A 13,127-nucleotide genomic window follows, 5' to 3' on the forward strand; every position below is an offset into this window, starting at 1 on the left:
AACGATAAAATTGTCAAAACTAGTGGCCCCCTCCGTAGTCTCCACAACACTGCCAAATACATCACTGATGAACGGGAAGTGGATGCCGAAGATTTGATACTGAAAATATGCAGTCACTTCACAGATCTGCGAAACAAAGTGCGGACTTGCAGCACCAATTTGAAGTGAATGAGATGCAATGGGAACAAAAATTAAAACATAAGGCCACGAGATTTTTGTCTCTTGGTCCTGCTGTCGAAAGAGTATTAAAAATATGGCCTGCACTAAAATCTCATTTCCTGGAATTCCGCAATGAATGTTCGCGTCTATTAGAAAAGATAATCAAAGGTGAACAAGAGGAGAAAAAAGACTTAGGCGTAATTGTCGTTTCTTCACAATGAAATGTTTTCGGCAGAAACAACGAAGAAGATTGAATCAGCTCCCCCTGTCAGTTGTTGAGACGCATGCTGAAATGCACGGAATTCACGAAGAGACTGAGCAAAGAATAAAAAAGCACTCTTACAGAGGTAAGAAAAGGGAAATAATGAATGAATTAAGAAGTAACTCAAAAGAATCTATTCGCAACTATTTTCTACAGTTCTATACCAATATTGTAGGATATTTGTTACCACGATATGATTTCTCAGAACACAACGCCCTTTTCAAGAGACTGTTTTTAAACTTAAAATCACCAATAAATTGTAACCATTTTCAACAAGCTGTGGAACTTTTAAGGATCGATCAACTGAACATAAGACTCATTGTACGAATAATTTCCAATGATTAAAAGTAACCTGGACATGGCACAGTCTTTTGATGACAAAAATAACAGTGCAATTGAGAAATGGAATAAAACCACGGAAGGGTTTCCCAAGAATGAAATCCCTAACATCTTTCACGTCTGATCGTTCATCTTCAGCATCCCTACTCCCAGCTGCTTCGTGGAATATGAATCTCAACTTTTAGTTTTTATATAGAATAGTTATGCGCAATATTGTTAATAAATCGTCTCAGAGTCTTAATGATTCCAGTTCTTCTCCCGTTTTTAATCAAATCATTCAGTAAATCATAAATTGAATAGCAAAATTTTATGTAATTAAATAATATACCTCAAATGCGGCGTTACAAGCTACAATTTGAAAATTGCTGTAAAATGCTGTATTTTTGGGTTAGTTTCCACAAAATTGTTCCTGTTGGGGGTAAATACACAAGTTCAGCCTATGTGTCCAACGATCCAATACGACCCTGTATCGTTCACTTATCAAAATCGATGTTTGATGGAAAAAAGTCGGCCTAAGCTTTCGTGCTTCACCAGCTGTACACCAAACTTCTGTTTGCTTTAATGTCATGAAGATGCTTTTGATGTAATTGGTAAGGTTTTTCAGAACTGCAACGATTGTACTGCGATTTCATGTACTGCCATAAACGCAGCCGCGTTTCATCAGGAAAGAGGCCATTTCAGAATCGATCTCCCCATCACACACCAGACTGCAATAGCCGGTCGCACTAATGACCTCGAGCAATACAATCTGAATTTAATAGTCGGAGCGTTACCAGAAATACAGATGTGGCCCTTAATGAGACCTGTCGTACTATCACGGGTTGTTTAAGATCTACGCCTGTAAATTAACTCCACTGTCTTGCTGGCTTAACCCCTCTTGAAATCGGAAGCGAGATAGCCGCTAGATGGGAGAAAAGCAAGATTGCGACTACGCAAGCCCGCCCTTTATATGCCCGTCAGCCAGTACATCCTCTGCTGTAATCAAGAAAGAGCTTCTTGGAAACTACGGAAGCCTTTACAGGAAAACCACAGCAAGGAAGGATCTCAAAGTGGCAGGGGAAATGTCACCATTTGGAGAAATGGATGGCTCCTCAGGGAAGACTCCCGTCTGGTCATTCAGAGAAGTGGACAACATGGAAGGCTCTCAACAAATTACGCTCTAATACCAAGAGATGCAGAAGTGGAGCCTTCCTGTGGAGTTAGCTTCTTGCAAGTGTGGTTCTGTGCAGACTAAAAGGCACCTACTGCAATGTTCTTCATCTCCAGCTATATGCACCGTGAGAGATCTGATGAGGCCAACACCAAATGCACACGACGCGGCCAATTTCTGGTCAACCAGTGTATACACTGGTGTTAACGATCTATTTCCTTTTGTTGGTTGTATACATTGTGTTTCTGGCACGTTAATAATAATTGTAATAATAGTAATAGTAATACTCGAACCATTAGCGTTAATACGTTTGTGCGAGGGCCTTTGAGCAGATGTCACCGACACGACAGCCTGAATTGCTAGATAGAAGGAAGAAGAAATTTCTAGGACTTCGTTCCAAGGCAGCTCCCTAACCCGTGTCGTCGTTCTTGCTTGAAGCCCATGTGGCACTTGTCGCAATGTCCGAGGAACGGGAAGGAGCGCCTTACGGTGATCGAAGCCAGTCCAGGTGTTGAGATCAGCCCAACATCGGACAGCGGTGCGTCGTATGTGAAACACGCTATATTTTGGTTGGTTGAGCACAGATTTTAATTGCGTTACCTCTTGAAGCGATACTTTATATCAGATTTGTTTATGATATTCTGATGATGGACCGTGAGCGAAACGCGTTAACAAAGTTCTTATAACAAGTGGATACTTGTTATTTAGTGGCTTGAAGCAGTGTTCAGAGCGGACTCAGTTTATCGTATACGCCATCTCATCACAAGCATCCAGACACTCCTATGTATTACGGAGTTGACCATTAGATGTCACTAGAGGCGCACCTACCAGTATAAAAGTCGGCGGTGGAGGGGACGACGCATTGTGTTGTCAGTAGAAAAGTAGTAGAAGCAGTGTGGTTCGGCGAGGAGGGCTCAGTGACCTAGAAAGTGAACTAGTCATTGGAAGTCACCTGTGTAACAACTCCATCATACACATTTCAACCCTTCTGAAGCTGCCCAAGGTGACTGTTGGTGATGTGACTATGAAGTGTAAACGCGAAGGAACGACCACAGCTAAACCAAGACCTCGAATACCTCATGCAATGATCGGACATGGACCGTCGAGCACTGTGGAGAGTCGTTGTAAAATGTCGCGTGAAGTCAGCGGAAGAAACTGCTTTTGACTTCCAAAAATTCTGCCAACAGGCCAGCTAGTACAATGACTGTGCGTAGGGAGTTAAAAAAATTGGAGTGCAATGATGGAGGAACTCGTCAACACCCCCACAGTCCTGTAGTTAATATTAAGTGATCCTTGAGATGGTGTATCAGGCGACGCTACTGGACAGTGAATGAGCAGAAACAAGTAAACTGGAGTGACAAATCACCCTATACTCTGTGCCAAGCCGAAAGAAGTGTTTGTTTTGGACGGACGTCTGGGGAGCGTTGTCTGGCATCATGTATTGTGCCAAGAGTGAAGGAGGTGCTGCTATCATGTGGAAGTGTTTTTCGTGATTAGAGTGTGCCCCTTTTAATGCACTTAAGAAGACGCTAAATGCAGAAGGGTATGAGACCATTTTACAGCATTATTTACTGTGTACAGTGGAGAAACAGTTGTGAGATGGTGATCGTTTGTATCTGTAAGTCAACGCAACGGTTTACCCGTAACATTCCTGAAATGGTCTGGTCTGCCCAGACTTCAGACGTGAATACAATGGAACACCTTTGGGATGAGGCAGAACGTCGACTTGGCTTCCGACACCAGCGTCTAACTTCACAACCTTCTCTGGTTTCAGCTCTTGAGGGAGGGCTGCCGCCGACCGTGGTGGCCGAGCGGTTCTAGGCGCTACAGTCTGGAACCGAGCGACCGCTACGGTCGCAGGTTCGAATCCTGCCTCGGGCATAGCTGTGTGTGAAGTCCTTAGGTTAGTTAGGTTTAAGTAGTTCTAAGTTCTAGTGAACTGATGAGCTCAGAAGTTAAGTCCCATAGTGCTCAGAGCCATTTGGAGGGCTGCCATTCCGCTAAAGACATTTAGACACTTTACTGAAAGATCCCCAGCAGAGTTCAAGCCTTCATAAAGGAGAAAGGTGGACACAGCCCTAATTAATGTCCTCGAATAGGTGTGCTTATCCTTTGCATGAGACAGTGTAACTATCTCATGCCTAATGAGCGACATTGTATCGCAAATTAAACCTGTATTTCACAACTGTACGAAAGGCAAATTCCAAATACCCTTTCATTGGCAAACAGTATAACATAAAAATCAAGTCCGTAATTTTGGAGGTAATACAACAGATACTGCCATGGGATGTCTAACATAATCACTAGTTTTTTTTCTTTATTGTAATTTGATGATGATGATGATGATGATTGTAATTTCATTCCCCTGCCTCATATGGACAGTGGAGGGCTGGCAGCGGCACAGTCCACCGCTCTTCAGGCAATTGGCTTTACAGAAATACAGAAGGGTGATTACATAAAAGGGGGGAGAGGTAAAAAGGGGGACATAAAAAACACAGTACATATAGGTACACTAAGATGGGGACATGCACTGGAGGGCAGTTAAAAAGTCGACTGAAGGCAACACACAAGTTAAAAGTCGGCCACAGGATAAAAATCATACATAGCAAGACACTTAAAAAAAGCCACTGGAAACGACGAGTAGTGCGGACATTAGACAGTCATAACTAACCATGGACGCCTGTATGTGAAACATTTGCAAAATCTGTCTGTTTCTGATGGTGCTTTCTGTTCCTGCTTCGTGCGCACAATTAGGCCAGACCAGTTATGTGAGAATTACACCCTATACCGAGCAAGATGGCGCAGTGGTTAGCATACTTGACTCGCGTTAGGGAAGACGGCGGTTCAAATCCGCCTTCGGATAAACAAACACCGGATGAACTCGCTGTTGACGGGACGTTAAACCCTAATCTTCCTTCCTTCCCGTACCACACGCTATGTTAACGCCGTCGGCACCCCAGTGCACACGTACCACATCATCTGTCACCAGAGATTAAGTACACGTCATCTCATCGTAATCGATGCACAAGATCTGACTTGTCTAGCATCACACCTGTGCCCACCCATAAAACAAAAATATTCGCAAAATGCTTCTCGGATGCTGTCACCGGCCACTGGAACAAGCTACCCTGGCGCACAGTTAAATATCCTTTTGCTTTTAAGAGGGTGCTGAAACATTTCCTTCACTTATCCTTGTATTGTTTCCCCAGAAGGTTACCGTATATGAACAGTTTCCCTCTGTCAATCAGTACAGCAACGCTCCAACCTCCTGCATGTTATGCTTCTTCCTTTTTCCATTTGTCAGCCACAACGCCTTTATTTTCCCGTGTTTACATTACTTGTTTTTTTATCACATTCCTCTTTTTATCGCCTCTTACATTTGCAAGTGATCACTCATTTTTATCATAAATATATGTGTAAGTGAAGCTACTCATGTACTACCACAATAAAATGAAAACAGTGAATAGTAGAGGAAGTATGAATGAAAACAGTGGCTTATTAAGTTTAGAAAATAGTGAGAATTTTATTCAGCCTTTAGTAACTACAACTAGCTGATAAAGCTCACACAAAAGTGATGAACACAAACCAGGTAAGGAATGGTATTTGATAGGCAGAGTATACATTGCAGCGGAAGCTATACGAAGTCACGCGTCAATTACAATGCACTCTGACTTAGTTTACATGATTCCACTGTGAGGCCTAGCTATATTACAATGAAATTAACTGCGATCAGGTATACCACAAACTATGGTTCATCTGAGAACAGGGAGCCGCGGCTATCATTTAACAACCCTACACTGGTGCAGCAGTGCTTTACCCTTTGACCTTAATTCAGGCAGCAGCAGAAAACGGCGCGATGTGAGCGAGGAGCAGTCACTGTGGCAGTTGTAATGTTCTGACGCGTCCACGGAAATATGTGGACCACGTGGTCTGGCGTTCTGGTTATCAGAACGCGTGAAACTTACTTGTCAGACCCCTGAAATCACGGCATACTTCAGTGTGAGGTGCAACTGTTCACTGGCCTGGCCAAACCAGTTCAACTCAGGCACGACGGTGTGAGCTGGAACTGTCAAATGACAGACGGCAGATTCAGAATGAATAAGTTCACCCTCACGACGCACGATATGTCCGATATGATATGCAGTCCATCACAAAACACAGACCATAAGTCTCACCCAATAGGAAAAGACCCGAAGTTCCCCACGAGAAGGGAGCCAGAAGATGAAGAACCCAAAGAATCACCACCACTTTCCACCAAGCCTCAGTACATGAGCCTAATTAACAAAACGAAAGTGCTCCCATATTGCAGAAACCAATATAACCATCCTCTACTCATTGACTGTCCCCTCTTGACTGTTTTGTTGGCCTGGCAGCCGATCGAGATACTGCATATTTCCCACGCTCGGGGAGCAGGCCTGTACTTTACATACCATGTGGAGCCAATCTGCGACTCCAAATCTCTCTTGTCTGAAGTAAAAAAGGATTCAGGTTAGGGAGTCATCATTCTCACAGTAACCATGGCCATTTTTAGGGAAGGAAACATCTTTATAGACGAGACCACAGTCTCTCATTTATGGAGTGGTCTAATCTTTCTCAGCCGACCGCTGTCAGTTTCTGAAAGAAGACTGTTAAGCTTCCCACACAATCAAGCCTATGAAATATATGCTTTAAATTGCTTATTTCACCTACTTTCAGCCATCTGGCCTTCTTTCATGATGGACTGACGCCTGTTCCAGGTAAAATCTTTTGTGAAGCGGTGCCCTTCTGTCTGACCCTAAGTGGAAGGGGGAGAAGGCTTCAGCCAGACGTCCCTTTGCAGGTAAGAACCACTGGGCACTGTTTTCCATAGTCACTCACATGTTGAGGTCACTGAACTCAACATTTATGGCCCCCTAATGGTGCTGGCAAGTTCCCATGGAACCAAACTGCTGAGGTCATCGGTCCTTAGGTTAACACACTAATTAATCTAACTTAAGGGGAATTATAACGGAGAAACTTTTTTCACAGTTTAGGATTTTTATCTTATTATTAAATTTGCAATTTCCCGATTATAAATTCACATCTGAAGTATTTTACTTTATTTTTGGAAATATAAGCTACACTAGCTGAAAATGTTAAAATTTTTACGTGCTTTACTTCAAGATCTAATAAAAACGGTAATTTTTTATATAGAAGGTTGTGGGTTGCTGTGTTATAAAGGTTGAAAGTTGGTCATGTCCAGAAGAGGATGGGCACTAGGTGAGGGAGTTGAAACAAAGTTTGAGAGACAAGAAACTTCCTGATGGTAAAACCATATGAGGCAGGCAGTCAGACAAAATTATTGATGAGCTACAGCAGTATTACGGGATGGCCATTAGAATTAATACTGAGGATTTGTTGAAAGTGAAGCAGGCAGTATGGGCTACTTTCTTCCACAGACTGGCACCTGATGAAAAACCAGTACACCCTCTTTGTCCGCCTGGACCAAATGGTTCAAATGGCTCTGAGCACTATGGGACTCAACTGCTGTGGTTATCAGTCCCCTAGAACTTAGAACTACTTAAACCTAACTAACCTAAGGACATCACACACATCCATGCCCGAGGCAGGATTCGAACCTGCGACCGTAGCAGTCGCACGGTTCCGGACTGCGCGCCTAGAACCGCGAGACCACCGCGGCCGGCCGCCTGGACCATATTCATGGTGCAATTACAGCAATGCCCAGTAATACAACAGATCATACAGCCAAAAACATTCCATCCTAGCAGTAGTCATGGATATCATAAAACCTATTTACAGAGACCTGGCAGATCCTGAATTACTGAAGAAGTGTCTGCAAGGTCAGACTCAAAATCCCTACGAGTCGTTCAATAATCTTATACAGTATCACTTACCAAAAAATGTTTTTGTTAGAATGAAGGCGCTTAAGTGGAGGTCAGTGATGCTGTTATCGTTTTTAGTGACGGCAACATTGGTAAGGTGAAAGTGCTACAGCATATGGGAATTAATCCTGGAGCAAACTGCATCATATAACTTGAACGGATGGACAAGGTTCGCATTGATAAAGCAGAGTATGCAGCACAGTCGGCCACTAAGGAATCCAGAAAGAAGAAAAGAAGAAAAAACTCGGAAAAAGATCAAAAAGATGCTATACAGCATGGTGCAGGGTGCTTATGAGTGACTAAAAATAAAAAAAATTAAGTGTATATTAAATGAGTTACAGTCTTCTGAAACTTTGGAAGCCATTCCTGAACATTTACATTTTCTGTTACCACTTCGAGTAGAGTATTCAAATTTTCAGGGAGTAATAACATACACATCCTGAGTCTACTGAACTAAAAGAAGAACATAATGTTATGTGTAATTAAAATTATTTAGGATAATGTGCAAAAAAGTACACAAAATTTTAACCATGTAATTAAACAAAATATTTCAGAGCTAGATCAGAAATATAAGGACTATGGTATGAAGATTAGCATCTCCAAAACGAAAGTAATGTCAGTGGGAAAGCGATATAAACGGTTTGAATGCCAAGTAGGAGGAACAAAGTTAGAACAGGTGGACGGTTTCAAGTACTTAGGATGCATATTCTCACAGGATGGCAACATAGTGAAAGAACTGGAAGCGAGGTGTAGCAAAGCTAATGCAGTGAGCGCTCAGCTACGATCTACTCTCCTCTGCAAGAAGTAAGTCAGTACCAAGACTAAGTTATCTGTGCACCGTTCAATCTTTCGACCAACTTTGTTGTATGGGAGCGACAGCTGGGTGGATTCAGGTTACCTTATCAACAAGGTTGAGGTTACGGATATGAAAGTAGCTAGGATGATTGCAGGTACTAGTAGATGGGAACAATGGCAGGAGGGTGTCCACAATGAGGAAATCAAAGAAAAACTGGGAATGAACTCTATAGATGTAGCAGTCAGGGCTAACAGGTTTAGATGGTGGGGTCATGTTACACGCATGGGAGAAGGATGGTTACCCAAGAGACTCATGAGTTCAGCAGTAGAGGCTAGGAGGAGTCGGGGCAGACCAAGGAGAAGGTACCTGGATTCTGTTAAGAATGATTTTGAAGTAATAGGCTTAACATCAGAAGAGGCACCAATGTTAGCACTAAATAGGGGATCATGGAGGAATTTTATAAGGGGACTATGCTCCAGACTGAACGCTGAAAGGCATAATCAGTCTTAAATGATGATGATGATGATGATGATGATGATGATGATGATTAAAGAATTATATTTCCTAAATCAGTGGCTGAAATGCAATTATTACACTTCAGTAGACTCGGAATATACAGTGTAATGTCCTATAAAAGTTTCATGTCAATGGCTTCAGTGATTCCTAAAATACAGTGAAGCCAAGTAACTAAATTTAACATGACCACTCTGGCAGCTCTGAAAGAGTAAAACTATCTTCTTGTAACATACCCTTGTTCTTTTACTCTTGAACGAATGGGACCTGTGTTTTCTTTCTCTTTCTGCATTATACTAACCACTAAATGTTGTAACTTATAACACACTTGCTATAATGAATGTAATGCAAAATGTATAGGCTGCCTAGTTACATGTAAGAGAGGACATCTGGTTGCATCAATACGTATTATAAAATGTATGTATGTATGTATGTATGTATGTATGTGTAAGTATGTATGTTCCATCCTCCTATACCACTGGATTGATTTCAACTAACTTGGTAGACCTATCACTTACTGCCTGGAATGAATCACTGTGACAGTAAGAATCACTTACCTATCAAAAGGGTGGGGATCGAGGTAAAAACTAGTGTAGCCCCTCGTGCATGAGTACTTAGATTTTAGTCATCAAGTATGTGAGAATGAGAGCGCTTAGTGACTTGCTACAAGTTTTCACGTAATTTTAAACCTTTACGAATCTTTTTCTCGCTGACGATCCTCACTAAATGATGAAAGAAAAAAAGTTATACCTTGCTACATTTTGGTTGTTCATAAAGTAAAACTGCTGCATCAGGCGCGACATTTAATTTATTACTTCTTTACTGCTAACTATATTCATGACATAGTTTGCAGACAGTATTTGTGCGTATTACTGAATGTAGCTACAAAATCATATCATTGTATAGCATGCAATGATGAGCAAAAACATTATGACCGCACATGGTCAAATACCTGTTGCCATGGGTAGGAGAAGTAGGTCTTTTTTAGGATAAATCCAGATAACAGGTTCCCCTGCCTAAAGAGCATCTCAAGCAGTTTAAAAAATACTGAATTAGTCACTCACAAGACAGATTTTAACACTTCATTTAGTGTAAGAGTAACATGGGGCATTTCATAGACTTAACAATCGTCCATCAAAATATGCGATCAATATAAAATAAAATACAACTACTAGAAGTTGAGCTCCAATATTTGAATTGCACTGTAGTTTGTGTTACTGTGCACTGGTGTAGAGACACAGCAATCCGACACGTAGTCTTATCATTGAAATGGCAAATTCTTATTGCAGAACAGCTTCAAGGGGTGGAGGATCATGCATTTATATCAGGAAAGTAAGTGAAGGCAAACACTATGAAATATCAGCTATTGAATTAACATGGCTTGATATCACCAAGAAATTAATCATTTTGTGCGTGTATAGATCTCCCAGTGGTAATGTGGACACTTTTTTGAATAAATTAACAGAAGTTGCAAATAAATACCGAGCGAGGTGGCGCAGTGGTTCGACACTGGACTCGCATTCGGGAGGACGACGGTTCAATCCCGCGTCCGGCCATCCTGATTTAGGTTTTCCGTGATTTCCCTAAATCGCTCCAGGCAAATGCCGGGATGGTTCCTTTCAAAGGGCACGGCCGACTTCCTTCCCCATCCTTCCCTAATCCGATGAGACCGATGACCTCGCTGTCTGGTCTCCTTCTCCAAACCAACCAACCAACCAACCAACCAAATAAAGTCTCAAGTGCAAAGGTCAACATAATACTGTATGGGGACATTAACATCAACACTAATATCATAAATAAATCCAGTAGCACATTCATAAATATCTTTCAAAGTTTTGGCAAGTCCCTGTTGGTCAATAGTGCAACAAAGGTTACTACAATGACTTCATCAGTAACTGACCATATGGCCACAGGGAAAAATGTGATGTAGCTGTAAAAGATCTCAGACTATCAGACCATCTCTGTCAAATAATAACAGTAAATCAAGCACCAAAACATTCCTTACACTAAATGCCTACAAGTGACATCTGTCAGTAAACAAACTAAAACATTTTTCAAAACTTGAAAAACAGAGCTGGGATGGAGTGTATAAGGAAAGCAATGTGAATAAGAAATTCTCTAAATTCTCCACATTATTTAATTTGAACTTTGAAAAGGCATTTCCAAAAGTATGCATGTCTGTATCACCATCATACAAAAACAGATGGATAACAGCAGGTATTAAGAAGTCGTCCAAAATACTCAAATAGCTGAGTTCAATGAAAGAGAGTCGCAATGATCCAGAATCCTTAAAATTTCATCATAAATAGAAAAAGATCTATAGGAAGGTGCTGATTGCTTCAAAAAAGTCATTTAATTACAAAATAATATACAATGGATAGAATAAAAGCAAAGTAGTCTGGGATGTTATAAAAAAGAAAATGGCGAGAGGCAAACAAAAGCAGAATAACATACTGCTAAGGAAGGGGGATGAGGTAATAAATGATCCACAACAATTAGCAAAATACGTACATGAGCATTTTTCGAGTATTGCAGAGAAGTTACAGAAAAAACTCCCCAAAACAAATGTGACACATGTAAGTAATGTTGCGCTAAATACAATGATGTTACTTGCAACCACAGAGACTCGAGTCAATAAAACTGTTCACAAAATAAAAAATAAAAAGTCAGTAAGGTTAGGTGAAGTACCAATCTGTCTACTAAAACAATTCATAGAGATTATACAAGGCCCCTTAACAATTATAATAAATGTATCCTTCACATCAGGGACACTTCCAGAGCAGTTAATACAGGCATGAATTGTACCTTTGCTTAAGAAAAGGAATGCAGAAGACATAGAAAATTACCAGCCCATTTCCCTGCTGTCACCATTCTCAAAAATAATAGAAGGAATTATGACAGACAGATTAATGAATTATCTGAATGAACGCAGTGTTTTAAGCTAATCACAGTTTGGTTTCCAAGGTGGCAAAAATACAGAGTCAGCTACAGTAGAATTCGAAAAAGTTGTACTTGGTGCTCTTAATAAAGATATGTGTGTCACAGCCATAATTTTGGATATTTCTAAGGCCTTTGATACAGTCAATCACAAGATTCTATTAAATAAATTAGAAGTATTAAGAATAAGAGGGGTAGCTGATGACTGGTTCTGATCATACCTAACACATAGGGTACATAGAGTAGAGATAACACATACTTCAAATAGATCTAAACATTTAGTAAAAGACTTATCAGATCCCAAATAAATTAATATAGGGGTTCAACAAGGTAGCATATTAGGACCAATACTATACTTGCTGATGACAGAAATATTATAGTCACTGAGAAAACAAGAGAACTCCTCGCAGAAAAAGCAAATGAAACTCTAAGGGAAGTTTATGATTGGTCAATAAACAGTAAAGTAACAATGAATATAAAGAAAACTAATGCTATGAATTTCATTTTGAAGAGGGAAAATCACGATGTTAAATTAAATATAGATGGCACCTATGTACACTGGGTAACAAATGCTAAATTTCTGGGAGTCAATATTAATTCTGGGTTCCCGGGTTCGATTCCCGGCGGGGTCAGGGATTTTCTCTGCCTCGTGATGGCTGGGTGTTGTGTGCTGTCCTTAGGTTAGTTAGGTTTAGGTAGTTCTAAGTTCTAGGGGACTGATGACCACAGATGTTAAGTCCCATAGTGCTCAGAGCCAATATTAATTCTCAGTTAAAGTGGTGTGAACACACAAAGATATTTGCAAACAGAATGTCATCAGCATGTTATGCCCTTAGAGTCCTATCATCAGTGTGTAACATGCAGTGTCTTTTAGTTACATACTGTTCATATGTATACTCAATTCTTAGCTATGGAATCATAATTCCATGGCTAAGAATTGGAGAATTGGAGAACAACTGCACAAAATATGAACACAATTTTCAAACTCCAGAAAAGACCCATAAGAATAATAACCAAAAATAGGAGTCGAGCTCCTTGTAAAGATCTGTTCAAAACATTGGGCATTTTAACTGCACTGTGTGAATACATTTACCAGTCATTTGTATACAT

Source organism: Schistocerca nitens, chromosome 5 (assembly GCF_023898315.1).
Source record: "Schistocerca nitens isolate TAMUIC-IGC-003100 chromosome 5, iqSchNite1.1, whole genome shotgun sequence".
In the NCBI taxonomy this organism is placed as follows: Eukaryota; Metazoa; Arthropoda; class Insecta; order Orthoptera; family Acrididae; genus Schistocerca; species Schistocerca nitens.